Source organism: Notolepis coatsorum (assembly GCF_963971535.1).
Source record: "Notolepis coatsorum genome assembly, chromosome: 11".
Taxonomy (NCBI): Eukaryota; Metazoa; Chordata; class Actinopteri; order Aulopiformes; family Paralepididae; genus Notolepis; species Notolepis coatsorum.
Window position 1 is genome coordinate 73339434 of NC_140175.1, and position 15873 is coordinate 73355306.

The following is a 15873-nucleotide window of genomic DNA, read 5'->3' on the forward strand; positions in this document are numbered from 1 at the left end:
GTAACGGACTCTTCATCGGGATTCCTGGCAAGAGCATCCAAAAGCTGCAATTCATCCAGAACAGCGCTGCCAGGATCCTGATGAGAGTCCGTAAACACGATCACATAACCCCCATCCTCCACTCACTACACTGGCTCCCCGTCTCATCCCGGATCAACTACAAAATCCTGACAATCACCCATAACTGCATAAACGGACACGCACCCCTCTACCTTCAGGAACTCATCACTCCACAATCCTTCACCCGCACCCTCAGATCTGCAGGTAGCCTGCTCCTTCAGGTCCCCAATACCCGGCTCTGCACCATGGGTGACCGAGCCTTCTGCACGGCTGCACCACGCCTGTGGAACAGCCTCCCCGTCCAGCTGAGGGCACCACAGAGCCTTTTAAAGCAGGCCTGAAAACCTATCTGTTCAAAAAGGCCTTTGACTGTTAGCTTTTTATTTTAATTTGATTGCGCTTTTGTTTTTAAATTGTCTGTTTATACTATGTTTTTAATTAACTATGTTCTATTTTTATCTTATCTTTATTCTGTATTTTATTTTATTTGTTTTACTAATAACTATTTTAATTAAAAAAATGTAACTGTTTTAACCATGTAGTGTAGCACTTTGGGATCCCAGCAAACAAAAAGTGCATTACAAATCCAATCTATTATTATTTATTATTATTATGGGGTAGAATCAAATTGGCCTGATAACCAAATTGAATTGCGTTGCATGGTCGGAAAAGGGTGAATCTACATTTGATTATGATGCCCCTAGCTCAAGGAATAAACTCTAACAATCCCTAAACATGATTCTCCCCTCTATTGCAAAATTGATGACCTTGATCACTAATCAATCGGTTGTCGATCAAGTTGTACATGTTTTAATTGATTTGTTATCCTTGCTTTTGTCTACCCTTGTCTTGTTGTCTTATATGCTGTGATGTCTATGATGTATTAATGATTGCTTGTCTATGTATGTAAACCCAACGTAACTGTAACTGTAAATGAGGGAAACCTTTGGAGTATAAATAAAGGTTTGATTTAAAGTTCATAGTGGCACCTGCTAGTCACATTGTTTTCAATACCTTGAATGAGCATCATATCTGTGTGCTTTCTCTTTTTGTATGTGCACCTTCTGCAGAGAGAATTATTGGTGGTAGAGGTGGCTGCAGAAAAGTCTGTGCATTCTGTGGGCGAAGAAAACGTAGCACGTCTGGTTAATTCTGGGCCTGCGTCAGGTGGCACAAGACGGCTTTACCAAGCTTCACACCATGCCAGACAGGGTGAGCGGTGTGTTGAATATGTTCAGTACACACTCCAGAACTTGATTAATAGGAAAGAAAAAATACATCTTGTCGCGTTAGACATGCTTCAAGGACGAGAACATCATAGGCTTAACCCTTTCACAACCACACTACAGAAGGTTAACCCTTTCACTACCACACCCTTTGTCGTGTGGCAGTGAAAGGGTTAACCTGCTGTATTGTCACAGTGAAAGGGTTAACCATTTGGTAGTGTGGTAGTGAAAGGGTTAAGCGAAACTGTCAGGGCCCTGGTGTGCAAGCTGTTGTGATTTGTGTCTTTCTATCTGTCTTTTGTGTTCTTTCAGTCTCTGGATATTCTCCCTTTCTCTCCATCACACTTTTATACATCCACACACATGCATCCACACACACGCGAACACATGCACATGCACACACACAGGAACACACAAACATTCTCTCACAAACAGCTCTCTCTTTCTCACAGACACGTAAATTACTCTCTTTCTTTCTCTCTCTCTCTCTCTCTCTCTCTCTCTCTCTCTCTCTCTCTCTCTCTCTCTCTCTCTCTGACAGACACATAAACACAACACTGCATATACCCATATCCTTTATCCCTTAAATAGTTGGCGACACCGCTGACACATCATGTCTGTTTTTAATCTCTGCTCTTTAGAAATTACGCATTTTGAGACGAGTTCAACTCTGGTTCAACCTAAACCAACTTGAAATGTTGTGATCTGCCTCCAGAGACAAACATTAGCATATGGTATTAACAAGACACACTAGTGTCTCTCTGTGTGTGTGTGTGTGTGTGTGTGTGTGTGTGTGTGTGTGTGTGTGTGTGTGTGTGTGTGTGTGTGTGTGTGTGTGTGTGTGTGTGTGTGTGTGTGTGTGTGTGTGTGTGTGTGTGTGTGTGTGTGTGTGTGTGTGTGCGTGCGTGCGTGCGTGTGTGTGTGGGTGTGCATTTCTACTACCTATCTTATATACTATATAACACACCATGAATGCCAAGTGAATGTATTATTATTATTTTGTGCTAAACATGTTCATCTTTAACCTGTATATTAGACGATACAGTCTGTAGTGCATTGGCAACATTGTGCTTTATTGGGGACAGGACAGTGAGAGACGGGACACGAGGTAGAGAGGACTTGCAATTCAATTCGAGAGAGAGAGAGAGAGAGAGAGAGAGAGAGAGAGAGAGAGAGAGAGAGAGAGAGAGAGAGAGAGAGAGAGAGAGAGAGAGAGAGTTGTATCTAAACCCAGACCAACAGCTGTGTCTGTATGCCTGTGTGATCGAGGACCACATATCCTCTCTGTTACTGAAACATTTACTGGTGCTAGATGGGAGGGAGAGAGAGAGAGAGAGAGAGAGAGAGAGAGAGAGAGAGAGAGATAGGCCTACAGAGAGAAAGAGGGAAAGAGAGAGAGAGAGAGATGGGTATATCAAACATCAAAGAGAGCCAGTGATATGATAATGAGTTCCCAGTTGGGAGCGGCTGGCCTAAATGCGGGTTAGAACTCTGACCAGTCCAGTCTCACAAGACCAGGCTACTTAAATAACCACCCACAACAGAATTAAATAGAACACAATGGCCCATATTCACAGAGTCTCCCAGCGTAGGGTTCATCTGGGCTCAGTTGCCACGAGCACTTGTCTTCATGACCTTAGATCCAAACTAACCAACTAAAGCTGACTCTAGATCAGGCTTTGTGAATGGACCAGTACCTACCAGTATGCATCATCTGATGAAACCAGGATATCAAATTGACTTCAAGTTGCTGTTCTATCAGCCAGTTTAATTTCTTGTGAGTGAAAGTTGATTATTTTGTTAACCTTAACACATACAAACATTTAATCACATTCCCCCTTTAGACCCCAACCGCCTCCCATAACTTTGTAAATGGTAAATGGTGCATTTATATAGCGCTTTTATCCAAAGCGGTTTACAATTTTGTTCCTCACCCATTCACTCAAACTTTCACACACCGACGGCAGAGACAGCATGCAAGGTGCGGACAATTAGGGGTTAAGTGTCTTGCTGAAGGACACATTAACACACTGCCCGGGAGGAGCGGGAATCGAACCGGAAACCTTCCGACTACCACTATCTTCTTGATCCCTCCAAGGTGCAAACCGTGAGAATGATGAGTGACCAGACATCCCCTGAATGGAATGTCTTCATTATACAACGTTTTCTAATGGACTTATTTATTAAATCAAGTGGTATTAAACCAAGTTGTATTAAACCAAGTTGTATTAAACCAAGTTGTGGTTAAACCAAGTTGTATTAAACCAAGTGCCTTCTTTTGTCACGAAGGGGCGGATCCTGGGGCGCCCCAGTGGCGAACCACATAACGGGCTGAGTCGCGGCACAGCCGACCCGGGTTTGATTCCCGGAACCCGTCGTTATTTGCCGAATGTTTTCCCCCCACTCTGTCTCCCGTTCCTCCTCTCTCTCGCTCTACTGGACTGCCCAGTAGTAAAAAGCGATAAACGCTAAAAAAAAAAAAAAGGAAGGGGCGGATCCTTCTGACGTTGCTCAGGAGGAATCTGCAGGTTTTGGTTGTTGTGGCGATGTGAGCAGAGAAGTTCAGCCGGTCATCAAGGACAACACCAAGGTTCTTGGCGGTCAGCCGGCCACTCCCATTCCAGTGAGGGATGTGATTAGGATCTGATGGTTGACTGTGTCGAAGGCTGCTGACAGGTACAGGAGAATAAGGACAGAGGAGAGGTCCTTCGCTTTTGCTAAGTGAAGAGCCTATGTGACCGCTATGAGGGCCGTCTCTGTGGAGTGACCAGTCCTGAAGCCTGACTGATTAGGGTCTAGGTCTAGGAGGTCATTCTGTACGAGATAATCAGTAAGTTGGTTGGATACAGCATGTTCAAGTGATTTAGAAAGGAAGGAGAGAAGAGAGACAGGACGATAGTTGTCTATGACGGTGTTGACAGAAAGGTAGAGAAACGAAAGGTAGAGAAACAAACTGTGTTCTATTTATGGCAATAACGTTCAGGTTTATTCCACCCATGAGACATGATCCCGAAAAAAAAAGAGAAAGAAAAAAGCTCCCTACTGGAAGTCAGATGATTGACAGGGGCTGGCGTGAGCTACACTAAAGTTAGGTTGCGCCATGTCCTCACGTCAATAAGCGCCTTATTCCAACGATGCACTGAGATTTCTATGAACTCATATTTCACTAATAACACTTAAAATCATTGGTAAACAAACATAGTGCTGAAAATATACACTGACTGCTGTTTTGACAGGGTTAGGGTCTGTACTCTTGGCTACATTTGGAAAAACGCAACATTAATTCATACATTCTGTAGAAATGGATTCATGTCGTGATATCAATCTTGTACCGGTAAAGGACCGCTCTGGCTTAACCTCTTCCGCCCGTGCGGTCTGTTGACAGACCGCAAATGACATCTGGTCATAAATCAATATTTCCAGACTGTTCTATAAAAGTAGAAACGTATTCAAGTATAAACATCATAACCATGTCACAACAGCATTTAGAATGTATATTATCATCAATACGTTAGTTTAGGAATAGGTTAAAGTGTTATTAGATAGATTTTCCTCTTCGAAATATATTCCGCGAGAGGCGACTATTTTGTAGCGGACATCCAGAGCTCTGGATCTGCGTGGGAATTTTTCAAAACTACACTTCCTGTAAGGTTCTATGGGGTTCAAGGTTCATAGTTCTGTATGAATTATTTCAATAACTCTTATTATTCGGGATAATTCGACCACAAAAGGTAAAGTTTTTGACAAATATTGAAACGCAGTTAGTTTCTCTTCCCTATTGTTAGCATGCAGCAACAATTAGATCTGAAATTAGTTTGGAAACGGTTGCACTGTGGTGAAAATAAAAAAGTACAGTAGATTACAGTAGATTTCATTATCTGTTCTTATGCACGCCTGGTGATACTAAATCCAAATTTAACTCGTTTTTTTTTTAAAGATAATATATGTATATATATATATATAAATGTGCAAATTGGCTATAATAAGGTAATTTATAAGCCTATTATATTCTATAATAATATTTCAAATTGAATTGGTCCGGATGGGAGAATTCAGTACTGTATCTACAGAACCTTCTGTTTAATCATCTTCCCTTTATTAATTTCCTTAGATTTTTTGTACACATGATCTCAAGAAGGTACTGAACGAGATCAGTGGCAGTTTTTAATGTTTGGTCATTATTAGCATGGTGTTATTCACTGTCAAAGATGCAAAGAAAAATCATAATTAATATTCTCCTTTGTTTCATCATAATTTAAGCAAGCCTAGTAATAGACACAATATTTCTGACTCTGGGAATACATTAACTGAGGTCCATAGATGTCCCTAGATACCAAGAATATGCAAATGGTCCTTGTAGAAGTGGATCAATATTCCATTTACTTAGGTATGTATTTTAGGCAGATTTTCAGAAAATAGGCTCCGGGTGGAAGAGGTTAAGAGCTTAAGTGGAGCTACGACAGTCAGTCAGGATAAAAACCACACCAAACACACACATACCTCTTTTCAACCACTCCCATTAGGACACCCCTACAAAGTTCCTCCGACCAAAAATAATATTGACAAAAGACCCTTCAACCCTACAGCAATACCCATTTTAAATAAGGCATGAGGACACTCTGCACAGCCAAGATAGCACCTATTGAAATGGGCGTGTCCCCGTGAGGATTGTTTCCTGGCTCTCATTCGCTACGACTGGTTGAAATGAGATGAGTTTCCATGGTGGTGGATTTGATTTGACAGCTGAACCTGAGACATTGGTGACGCTTGATTGGCTGTTTGATGGGCAGAAGTGTTTTATTTTAATTACACACACACACACACACACACACACACACACACACACACACACACACACACACACACACACACACACACACACACACACACACACACACACACACACACACACACACACACACACACACACACACACACACACACACACACACACACACACACATTTGAATACTTTATTTGGTTCCACAAATTATATTGCATAAACAGGGAATCAAATATATCAGGGTCAAGCAGCACTGAACACTTAAGGGTACACATAGCACCTCCTTCTCCACGCGGCTAAACTGCCAATAGTAGTGTTATGTTCTGGTTACACAGGGTTTGCTGTATGTTGTGATAGTTAGGTTAGGTTTACTTTATTTGTTCAAGGGGGACAGTGTACATTAATAAAACATTTTACAAATGTAAATGCACCCAATTTTAGCCAAAAGGCTAATTTCCATTGGCAGTCCCCCTGCCAGAAGGTACAGGCTAAAATCCTGTGTAAAAAAAGGGCTAGCAATAAAAACAGAATAAAATCAAGATAAATAACATTAGAATAAAAACACAACAAAAGCACATAGACATAGTAGGGATACAGGTCACAATACAGTCATGGACACAAGGACAAACCACATCATGACATATTAAGAGACCCAGACATAGACAGACACACCATATCCACACACACACAGACACCTCAGTGTTGACAGTTCTGGTTTTCAATGAGCCATTCCCTAACCCTGCACTTGAATGAATGGTATGATGTGGACACTCTAATTGTTTGAGGAATTGAGTTCCATTGGTGGGATGCTCTGTATGAGAAGACGGCCTGGCCAAATACACTTTTTTTTAGAGGGATTGTACAGTCCCCCCTTGCCTAGTGGGTACGGTGCCTTTAACTCTTTGACTGCCACCAGCTTTCGCCATCTTTCCTAAATGGCGCTAGCGTTATTGACCATTTTAGCTATGTTTGCAGACCCATCGTGTGTTCTGTATTATAGCTATGGAGACAATAGTATGGCTCATTTTATAGGCATTGTTCATAGTCAATTACTGACTAATCAGTTAATTTCTACACACTGTAGTTTGTTACATGCTACACGCTAAACATCGCCCATTTCCAAAATAATCCAGTCTTTTTTCATAGATCGCGAGATATGACACGTTTTATGCAATAAGCCTAAATCGTTCTGATTGATCGCCTGAAGCCCCAAATACTCCCAAATCAAAGGTATATACCATGTACATATGTGCCTTCACAAAATCATCAAGGGGGGGGGGGGGGGGGGGTGCGATCGTTACTAAAAGCTTGGTTTAGGTCCGGTAAGATACGACACTGTGATCGTTACAGAAACATGTCAGGTTTCATCGGCGCTCGCAATTACTAGTTTATATGTAATTACTTGTATATGGGAAACTATAGGTTTTGAAGCGAGGAGATCTCTTAGCGATTGCTCTGCAAGCTCCGCCCCCTCAGAGCGAGTCAGGAAATAAAGGGAGCAGGAGAGAGACAGTTTAGTTCAGACAATCAGAGTTCAAAAGGTAGGCGATACTGCCACCTGGTGAGATTCGATTCAATTCCAACGTAGGCTGATGAATCAGAGACACCTAGAGGGCTCCTGCTGACCGTATAGAACGGGGATCAAAGGAAAAGATCAAAGGACCAAAACCAGAGAAATTGTATCTCGGGTTTGGCGGTCAATGAGTTAATAGTGTGACTATTAGCAGCAATTCTCAGACCACTCATGGTGCATTTATATACATGGCAAAGACTTCCGAATATAAATACACTATATCTACACCTGTACCCAAGGCCGACCATCACATTGAGCAGTGGTTGGTATTTTATATACGTGTCGCGGAAAGCCTGGTCCATGAGTAACGGAGGTACCGCATGTCTATCCACAGTCACGAGGGACTTGTATAGTGAAGTGGCTGTGGACGTTAAGCGGTACTGCAAGTAAACTCACTCCCCAGAGGCATCCAGACCCAGTACTTAGAAGTGAATTCACCTCTTGGTACAATGGTCTGTGATGCCGCCCGCGGCGCGGAAGAACGGGATTCAACTCCAATTCAGGGCGATCCCTTAACAGGGGTCGAATCGAAACACAAGGCAGAGCGAGATCACACTGGTCACACATGTACAGGTCAAAGGCACAGCCTACTTCTATGATTAGCACCTCCTTGTGGCTGGTGTCACACATGTACACACATGCACACAAACATAAACATCCATGCACACGCACACATGTACACACCAGCAGTCCTCTGATGTAGTAGCATAGTGCCATTTGGGTTTTGAGTCTCTTTGAAGTGATTTAATTAGTTGATGGGAACCGGCCATACAGAACCAAAGCAATATCCAATATGATTAGAGCCACAGTAATAACTCTTAATGAGTGTTGATTGATTGATTGAAAACTATATTAAGAGATTGCAGAATGGGTACAATACAGCGCGGCTCAATACACACAATTGTTAAGGGGATGCAGACCAGAGAAAGACTTTCGCCTTGTTTACATCAGGGTCCCCCATTTTCAATTCATCATAACATTTATGACATACAGATAAACAGTACTGTTACATCCAGACAGAGACAGAGTTTCTAAAAGAGAGTATATACTGTACATTTGAGGGGGAAGAAACTGCACATTGGAGGGGGTTGGGTGGGGGGGGTTTGGATATTTATAGGAGCCAGTTTAGAATTGCAGCCTCCCGTAGGTGCTCTTTGAGAGCGGTTTTGAAGGTGGGTAGGGATTCACATTATTTTATGGCTGTAAGTAGGGCGTTCCACATTGATGTGGCATAATTGCAAAACATGTTTAGTCTCTTGTTTGAGCCGAATCTGGGTTGAACATGATTTGTGGAACTCCCTCTGGTGTTGTGGTTGTGGTATTCACTGACCTTTGGGAAGTATTTTGACATGTACATGGGTATCTTAGTGGTGTAGTGTATCTTGTAGACCAGGCCCATTGCAAGTTGCTGTACTCTGTCGTCTACTCTAAGCCATCCTAGGTTGTCAAAATGGGCAGGGGTGAGGTGGGTTTTAGGAGTAAGGTCAAGCAGTAGTCTGGCTAGTTTGTTTTGTGATGTTTGTAATCTTGTTTTTAGTGCCTTCGAGGTGCTTTGGTACCATGAGGTGCAAGCATAGTCATAGTACCCTTGAATGAGTGCTCCTGTTAGAGTCTTCAGGGTATTCTTGTTTACCAGAGAGGAGATCCGGTACAAGAATCTTGTTCGTTGGTTGACATTTTTGATTACATTGGTTGCCATTTTGTCACAGAAAAGATTTGCCTCTAGGATGGAACCCAGGTATGTAATTTCATCTTTCCTTGTGACAATATTGTCACCCACTGTAACAGAGAAGCCTTGCTGAGTTTGTTATTTGATCCAAAGAGAATGGACTCTGTTTTACCCAGGTGTAATGATAGTTTGTTATCAGCGAGCCAGGTGCAGATTCTGCCCAGTTCAGAGCTGAGGGCTTTTTCAACCTGTAACTTGTTCCTGTCAGAGAACAGCAGGGCTGAGTCGTCCGCGAACAGGAACAAGTTGCAGTCACAAGCTGATGACATGTCATTTGCATAAATTAGGAACAGTAACGGACCTAGTATGCTTCCTTGTGGAACACCACAGCTCACTGGGAGGAGGGGGGGATAGTGTACCGTTTACCTCCACCATCTGTTCTCTCCCCTCCAGGTAGGATTGCATCCAGCTCACTGATAAACTATCAAAACCAATTGCTTTTAGTTTGAATGGAGTGATTGACAGTGTTGAAAGCCTTTTGGAGGTCCAGCATGACCATGCCACAGTATTTGCCCACGTCCGCCTCTTGTTTGATGTGGTCGTTCAAATAGAGAAGGCATCTGTCAGTGGAGTGGGATGTTCTGAAGCCAGATTGGAATTCATAGATTATATATTTTTTCACAAGGTACTTTTCGACCTGTTCGTAGAAATCCATGACTTTCGAGATGGAGGTAAGAATAGAAACAGGGCGGTAGTTGCCTGGGTCTAATTTGCTGCCCTTTTTGTGCTGGGGGGGTCACTCTCACAATTCTGAAGTCTTTGGGGACATGTCCCTGTTTTATGGAGAGGTTTATTATGTGTGTGGCCACAGCTACAGTAATACAATAACACTTGTTACAATAAGAAAGCATTGTGGCCGCAATAAGATATCACTTACATTGCACTACGCTGCACGTGCTTTCATTTAGATTTGGACTCATTCGAATTCAATTCAATAAATCAGCCTGCCAGTCTGACCGCTTCCGTGTCTGTCTGACTTACTTTCTCTCTGTCAGCCTGCCCCTCCATCTGCCACCTCGCTCACCAATACCCGCCTGTCTGTTTGTCTGTCTTGTGGTCTGCTTTTCATCTGGTCTGTTTGCCAGCTGTTACTGTCCTGCCTGCCTGCATACCTGCTGTGGCTGACTCACTGTTTCACGGCTGCCCACTTTCAGTATGACCGGGGAGAGAGGTGCTGATATATGAGCAGCAGTTAGCTGAGGACTTTCCCTACTGAGGCTGTTAATCAGTGTGAGAGAGAGAGAGATAGAGAGAGAGAGAGAGAGAGAGAGAGAGAGAGAGAGAGAGAGAGAGAGAGAGAGAGAGAGAGAGAGAGAGAGAGAGAGACAGATATTGTTTTAATTCACCTCTTATTTTCATCAATACGCTCTCTCCCCTCGTCATAATGACAGTGACCGTCTGCCATGTAGCGTGAAGCCCTAAGGTTGAGAAAACAAACTGTTTTGTTTGCTCTACTTTGTTCTTTTTCAAATTACCTACAAACTCCCCATTTTCATTTGACTATGAGACTTGCATCATATAATCTGTAATGCCAAGAGAAGAGAGAGAGAGAGAGAGAGAGAGAGAGAGAGAGAGAGAGAGAGAGAGAGAGAGAGAGAGAGAGAGAGAGAGAGAGAGAGAGAGAGAGAGAGAGAGAGAGAGAGAGAGAGAGAGAGAGAGAGAGAGAGAGAGAGAGAGAGAGAGAGAGAGAGGGACGAAGGCACTGTTTTGTCTTTTATATCCTCCATATAGTGTGTAATGTTCAGTGATAGTATATGGAGTGACTTTATCCTTCATTATGTGAGTCACGGCTGTTCTCTTCTGAAATGACTTCACAATCAACTGATGAACACATTTCTGCTAATGCTTCAAAAGTAACTTCACCGTCCAGCGACAACAATGTTTGTTGATCTCACTGTCAGACTTTACATAAAACATCAGTTTTGCATCTTAAACAATCTCAAATGAAAGACATTACTACTACTATACTGCCATGACTACTGTAGCTATTCTCCTACAATTACTACTACTATACTACCACAACTACTGTAACTATTCTCCCACTAATACTATGACCTATACGACAACTATTACTACTACAGTACCATGTCTACTTCTACCTACACCAACACCAATACTATACTATCGAATTAATCATTATCACATATAAAGAAACGATTCATTCAATGCACATTTGTAAATATGTTATTCTTATGTTTTTTATCTGTATACATTGTATGCTCTGTATGTATGTATGCCCCCCCCCCCCCCGACCACTTAGTGAAGCCCCAGCCCTCCTTTCGTTTCTGTATGGTGCCTGCTCATGTGTTAATGCCAATCATTTAATTTAATCTAATTTAGAGAGTTACAGTGTTTATGCCTTCTATTTAAAATGGTGTGTGTGTGTGTGTGTGTGTGTGTGTGCACATGTATGTGTGTGTGTGCACATGTATGTGTTTTAAGAAGAGAAGTGTGTGCATGTATGTGTGCTAATGCGGAGCATCTGTGTGTGTGTGTGTGTGTGCACATGTATGTGTTTTAAGGAGAGAAGTGTGTGCATGTATGTGTGCTAATGTGGGGTGTGTGTGTGTGTGTGTGTGTGTGTGTGTGTGTGTGTGTGTGTGTGTGTGTGTGTGTGTGTGTGTGTGTGTGTATGTGTGACACACGTGCATTTGTGCATCCGTGCAGTGTGCAGGGGCTGGTGTGCAGTCCTGACAGACAAGCGTAAATCTGGGTAATATATCTGTGCTGACACAACACTGCAGGCCCCTGCTCGCACACACACATGCGCGTGCGCATACACGCGCGGTAGTGATCCATCCTACAGTGGGTATAACACTAAACCCTGGAGCTTTTAAGCTAATTGGTTCTACAGTGGTGATGCAAGTGGGACTCATTATCAACAGTCTGGCACACTGTTCTGGAAACATCTCTCCCCCAGGCTCAGCTGAGGGACGGGATGACACACGTCAAACTAAAATCCAGTAAGAATCTAGTTGTTCATGAATCAAAAGAAAGGAAGAACTTAGATGTGGACAAAGTAAAGTGTGAGAATAGGCCACAAGGTCAAAAGACAGTTGGACAGAAAGACCTAATGAACATAAATATTATATCCCATCAGTAGCTTAAAGTGGAGATGAAGCATAGCGATAAACACATAGTCATAGCATCAAATTAGTATTTAGATAAACCACAGAAAAAATCACGTTATAAAAATAAGGCGTTTCTAAGAAAAAACGATTTGTAATGTCCATTTATGTAGCATTTATGAACATGTGCGCCGCCATTTTGTTGCTGACGTCACAGTGTTGGTTTGGTGTATACACTGCTGGGTAGCTGCATAGTAAACATGGACTGTCGGGTCAGTCAAATGTTGCCTACCAAACAACAGTGGTTCTTTTTGTATTGCTCCTGGCTGTTCAAACTAATTTTACCGTGTGAAAGAGAGAGGAAAGTTGGTTCATTTCCACAAACTACTGGTGAAAAAAAACAGTGTTGTTTGCACGTTGGCTGGCTGCACTCAGGCGGCGCGATCAGCCTGTTGGACAGGGAATCAAGATCTGCAGCGAACACTTCATTGCCTCGGATTATGGTGTTGGGGTGGGAGGTTTGTCCAGAAGAGTCAGCTGAAGCCCGATGCGGTTACCTCGGTCTTCGACAGACAGACGCAGGCAGTTCAGCGTCTGGATCATTTAGCCTGCTGGCTACCTAGCTCCACTTCAACCAGCGTTGGGAGCTCCAGCGTTGGGAGCTCCAACGTTAGCTTGCCGATGCTACCAGCACATCGACAAGCTGCTGGAGCTCCCAACGCTGGTTGAAGTGGAGCTAGGTAGCCAGCAGGCTAAATGCTCCCAACGACATCGACAAGCTGCTGGAGCCAGCTAACGTTAGCTTGACTGGTTGCTGGCTAACTAACGTGGCTACTCGTCCCGGGAGATACCGGCGCTGCCTGGCTGGTTGTTGGCTAACTAACGTGGCTACTCGTCCCGGGAGATAACTGCGCTGCCTGGCTGGTTGTTGGCTAACTAACTTAGCTACTCGTCCCGGGAGATAACGGCGCTGCCTGGCTGGTTGTTGGCTTAACTAACTTAGCTACTCATCCCGGGAGATAACGGCGCTGCCTGGCTGGTTGTTGGCTAACTAACGTGGCTACTCGTCCCGGGAGATAACGGCGCTGCCTGGCTGGTTGCTGGCTAACTAACGCTAACGAGCCAGGCAGCGCCGTTATCTCCCGGGACGAGTCGACAAGCTGCTAAAGCCAGCTAACGTTAGCTTGCTGAGGCTATTAGCACATCGACAAGCTGCTGGAGCTCCCGATGCTGGTTGAAGTGGAGCTAGGTAGGTAGCCAGCAGGCTAAATGCTCCGCGACGCTGAACTGCCTGCGCTGGTCTGTCTGTCGAAGACTGAGGGAACCGCATCGGGCTTCAGCTGATTAGTGGTCTTCTGGACAAACCTCCCACCCCAACAACATAATCCGAGGCAATGAAGTGTTCTCTGGACATCTTCATTCCCTGTCCAACAGGCTGATTGCGCCGCCTGAGTGCAGCCAGCCTGAGCCAACGTGCCAACAACACTGTTTTTTTCACTGGTAGTTTGTGGAAATTAACCAACTTTCCTCTCTTTCACATGGGAAAATTTGTTTGAACAGCCAGGAGCAATACAAAAAGAACCACCGCGGTCCCGTTGTTTTGTAGGCAACATTTTATTTACTGACTGACCCAACAATCCATGTTTACTATGCAGCTACCCAGCAGTGTATACACCAAACCAACACCGTGACGTCAGCAACAAAATGGCGCCGCCCATGGCGAAAACAGGGAAATTATATTTGATTTTTCAGACAAATAAGCAGGATTTCACATTTTATTATAGGACCCTGTCTTACACAAGGTACACAACAAACAAACTAGGATCACATTGTTCACTGCTTTATCTTGCAGCATCCAGTGTTCAGAAACCACATCATGGGTACATGCATGGAAGCTGATCTAAGTTGGAACAAGTGACTTTACCAGTGACTTTAATCATGAAAGAAAAAAAATTACATGTATGACAGATACGGATGACTCCCCACACAAAGACATAGGGGATCAGGTCTCGTTAGTCCGCGTTATCAATATGGAGGCAAAGACTTTGGAGAGAGGCTTTTTTTTTACAAAACTTTGTATTCGTTCCACACAGAGAGATAGCAGTTATATATTGAGAGAAAACGGTGCTTTTTCAATGTATGTGATGTATAGATTGGGGAGAAATGACCACAGCTAAAATGGTAGATCGAAATGTGCATGGAAGCAGGAGACGGTGATAGAACGGTGGTGGAACCAGTGGTTTCACAGGCACAGGCCGCGTCAGCGAGGGTTTTGTTATGAATTCCTTAGAAGAACATCTGAGATTAGAGTGTACTGTCTCCCAGGACAGGAGGGAGAGAGGTTCATCTTAATGAAACATGAGTTTATTAGTGTTAAAGGTTATGCAGTTGTCATGACAACACGTCGCATGACAACCAGAAGGCGGGGCCGTCGTTGCGACGACGAACATCTATAAGTCGGACGGTGTTTCCGGGTGTAAGGCAGACCAGAATCTGACCAAGAGCGAGTAGGACTGAGATCACACAGAGGAGAGACTCTTCCTCCTCCACCACGGAGGGGGGGGGGAAGGGAGAATGCCACATCATCATTACAGTAGCTTCGGCTAACACGAGGAGGGTTCGGCTAACGAACTGGCCTGAACACTATTGGACTGAACAGCAAAAGGACGATAATCTGAACACACCGAAAGATCATTAGAATAGACTCTTTAAGGACAATAACATCTGTTAACATCTGATAACATGAGGTTCTGTTTATAGCAATAAAACAACGCTTCTCCTCATAAGGTATCTCACAGTGTCGAAGTGTCGAATTCTTACGGAAGTGGAGAAGTATTATGGTTTATGGATTGCACTAACGGGGGGGAGATAAGGATCTTATCTACCAGTATCGGAGACGTCAGGACCATTAAAAGTACACAACGCAGAGGAATTGGATGGAGGGCCAAACAGACGAAGACGTGATACTGGCCAGTTTGATCAGAATCTTACAGTTGGTGCCGTGACCCGGATTTGCAAGAGATTAAAACAACGGGAACAGTTGGTTGTTGATGACAGCCGGATTTGCAAGAGATAAGAACAACGGATAAAGACTTTTTCAATAATGGGGCGACAGTGGACAACAGTCATCAATGTGTGGGAGAATCATGATCGAAGCAAAGCCGGCCAGCCCTGGGAGAGAGCGGCGAGTCGAGCGGTCAGGAGGCGAACCAGCGCTGTATGGGAAACAGCGCTCCGATCAAAAATGTGAGTTCACTGTGCACACGGTTGTTTTGATCTTTCAAGCCAAATAAAAACGAACAGATAGTGAATCCGTAAACGTAAACATTTCTAGTTCGACAGAGAGAATGCCAGCTGTAATAATATGAGCAGAGAGCCATGGTGAAAATCGAGGGTGTTATCTACAGAGAATGAAAAGCAAACGAGGCAGGCTG